Consider the following 3,448-nt stretch of genomic DNA (forward strand, 5'->3'; position numbering starts at 1 on the left):
ACCCAGGTGGATAGTGCTATTAAGAAGGTATACACTGTGTTAGGTTTTATTGGTAGAGGGATTGAGTTCCAGAGCAGTAATGTCATGCTGCAACTATACAAAACGCTAGTGCAGCTGCACTTGGAATATTGTGTGCAGTTCTGGTCACCCCATTACAGGAAGGATGTGGAAGCAATAGAAAAGGTGCAGAGGAGATTTACCAGGCTGTTGCCTGGTCTGGAGGGAAGGTCATATGAGGAAAGGCTGAGGGACTTGGGTCTGTTCTCATTGGAGAGAAGAAGGCTCGGTAGTCAGAGGATTTGATAAGATGGACAGTGAGAGTCTTTTCCCTAGGATGATGACGTCAGCTTGTACAAGGGGGCATAACTACAAATTGAGGGGTGATAGATTTAAGACAGATGTCAGAGGCAGGTTCTTTACTCAGAGAGTGGTCAGGGCGTGGAATGCACTGCCTGACAATGTAGTTAAGGAGAAAGTGCAGATGCTGGAGGGCTGAAGAAGGGCTCATGCCCGAAACGTCCATTCTCCTGCTCCTTGGTCAGAGAGTGGTCAGGGCGTGGAATGCACTGCCTGACAATGTAGTTTAGGAGAAAGTGCAGATGCTGGAGGGCTGAAGAAGGGCTCATGCCCGAAACGTCGATTCTCCTGCTCCTTGGATGCTGCCTGACCTGCTGCGCTTTTCCAGCAACACATTTTCAGCTCTGACAATGTAGTTAGCTCAGCCACATTAGGGAGATTTAAACAATCCTTGGATAACCACATGGATGATGATGGGATAGTGTTGGGGGATGGGCTTAGATTAGTTCACGGATCGGCGCAACATTGAGGGCAGAAGGGCCTGTTCTGCGCTGTATTGTTCTATGTTCTATGGATTGGTTTCCCACTCTGGTTTACCTCAGGGATGGAGAGAGGAATGGTCTGGCTGACCAATGGAAGGTGGGTGGGAAGAGGTTTGACCTGAGTTTAAAACCAGCACAGACCAGGTGGGGCTGAATGGCCTCTTGTTCTGCTGGAAACATGTTGCAAAACAGAAACCTTTGTGGAGGAGTAATCATGACCATGTTCGGAGAGTGCTGAGGATTGAGAATACTAATTCCGGGTATTCCAGTGATTTTATATTCATAAACACTTGCATGAGATTTTTATTTAAGTGGTGGAATTAAGAATAACAAACTTCATCTCTCTTTTTCCATCTTTCTCTCTCTCTCTCCTCCCCTCTCTCCTGCAGTTAATGAATGGCTCCTAAAATAACAGCAGACACAATTTACCCAGGACTGAGCTGTGAAAGGATGTTCCCGCTGTGAACACACACATTACAAAGGAGATACTCAGAACCACTCCCTTTTCTCTGCTGGAGGGAGACCTATCTTTTACAACACGTTTGGAGGGACAGACTTTTAATATGCCAACAGATGTCGTCAAACTCAACATTCAGTCACAAGGGAACCGAGGGGACCTGTTAAAATACAACTCAATTTAAAAAGATTAATTTTAGAGGCTGTTTGGGGGAAGAATAAAGGAAATCATTTTAAAGAACTCCTGTGGTTTTGATATTTTTACCATTTTGAAAGGGGGTTGGGGGGGTGGGGAGGAAGTGAAAAAATAAATAAATAAAATTTTAATGTGACTGCCTCAGCTCCAGTTACGTCAAACTAGATGGACTTTAATGGGCCTTTGTAATATATATCCATCTAAGAAGTGGACTTCACCCCTCACCAGTGTCAATGATGGATCCAAATCCACCAGTCAATGTCGAATTGTGTTCTGGGCTCGAAGCTGAAAACCATTCATACCATTTGCCTCATTCAGGATGGTGTCTGCGTCTCAAACCGAACGGAAACAAATCTTGGAACCTGGGGGGGCAGAGAGTGGGGGCAGGGGCTGGAGGGTGAAGGTGACATCACCCAGCTCCCTGTTCCCCCTCTCCCCCCCCCCCCAACCAAAACCCCCCATCTCTGCACCCCCACCCCTGCTACAACATTACCCCAAACAGATTAGGTGGGAGTGTGAGTGCCGGACTGGAGCGAGTCGTGTAAATATATTAACCCCTCACCTCCCCCGCCCACCCCCACCCCCTCCCGGAACTGAAGTGACAAGAACCAGAGGGGGGGTGAATTTGGACTGATGTTTTGACCAATGGGAACGTCCATGTGAATTCACCACACACTCGGGTACACGTTGAATTATTGCCTTTTTATGTTAATTGTTTACAATGTTCATACACTGTGTTTGGTTCAAATTGTTAAGCGCTCAATAAATGTGTTGGAAAAATTGGCAGAAGGTGTTTATCTGAATTGTACACGTAGTAGGTATTTTCTAACTGTTATGACACACCTCTGAAAGAGTTTGAACCCGGGCCTGCTGGCTTAGAGGTAAGGACACTACCACTCTGCAACAGGAAGTCTCACAGTAGTGGCCATGACCCCACCCCCTCCTTGCAGGCTTTTACCCAATTGGCCAATTCGAAAGCGGAAATGAGCGGAGGATGTGTTTTATTTTAAATTCACTGAGGAATAGGGGCATCGCTGACTGGGCCTGTATTTATTACCCGTCCCTAGTTGCCCCTCGAGTAGGTGGGGTTGAGCTGCCTTCTTGTCCTTCTGCAGTCCGTGGGTAGACCCACAATAAATCACAGAATCCCAACAGTGCAGAAAGAGGACATTCGGCCCATTGAGTCTGCACCAACCTTCTGAAGGGCATCCCACCCAGACACCCCCAAACACCACCCCCCCATCCCTGTAATTCCCCCATGGCCAATCCACCCTAACCTGCACATCTTTGGAAGAAACTGGAGGAAACCCACACAGACACGGGGAGAATGTGCAAACTCCACACAGACAGTCGCCCGAGGCTGGAATCGAACCTGGGACCCTGGTGCTGGGAGGCAGCAGTGCTAACCACTGGGCCACTGTTGTGGAGGGCATTCTGTTTTAAGTTCCACACTTGAACCATGAGAAAGCTCAGAGAGTGCTGAGTAAATGCTACCCCACGCTGCGTCCTCCTCAGCCCAGCCTAGAGGCACCGGACTTTCTCACAGACACACGGAGCACCATCCCCTGAACCCCTTCCCTTGAGCAGGTACTTTGGCATCCGTTTTCACAGTGGAAGACAACAGCAGCATAGAGTTGGGGGTTGAGGTGTGTGTAGTGACCATCACTTAGGAGAAGGTGCTGTGGAAGCTGAAAGGTCTGAAGGTGAATATATCACCCAGACTAGATGGACTACACCCATGGAGTCATAGAGTCAGAGAGATGTACAGCATGGAAACAGACCCTTCGGTCCAACCCGTCCATGCCAACCAGATATCCCAACCCAATCTAGTCCCACCTGCCAGCACCTGGCCCATATCCCTCCAAACCCTTCCTATTCATATACCCATCCAAATGCTTCTTAAATGTTGCAATTGTACCAGCCATCACCACATCCTCTGGCAGCTCATTCCATACAC

At 48.2% G+C, this 3,448-nt stretch overlaps 1 long non-coding RNA gene across 1 annotated transcript in view; it reads left to right on the top strand.

The window, feature by feature from the left end:
• The window catches only part of LOC122547645, a 9,060-nt gene extending 6,786 nt beyond the window's left edge, over nucleotides 1–2,274 (top strand). Inside the window, exon 2 of the long non-coding RNA XR_006311052.1 lies at nucleotides 1,229–2,274. This is a non-coding gene — a long non-coding RNA (uncharacterized LOC122547645). The remainder of the gene's footprint in view (nucleotides 1–1,228) is intronic.
• The last annotated feature ends 1,174 nt before the right edge of the window (nucleotides 2,275–3,448 follow it).

This window comes from Chiloscyllium plagiosum, unplaced genomic scaffold, assembly GCF_004010195.1.
Source record: "Chiloscyllium plagiosum isolate BGI_BamShark_2017 unplaced genomic scaffold, ASM401019v2 scaf_14457, whole genome shotgun sequence".
NCBI classification, from domain to species: Eukaryota; Metazoa; Chordata; class Chondrichthyes; order Orectolobiformes; family Hemiscylliidae; genus Chiloscyllium; species Chiloscyllium plagiosum.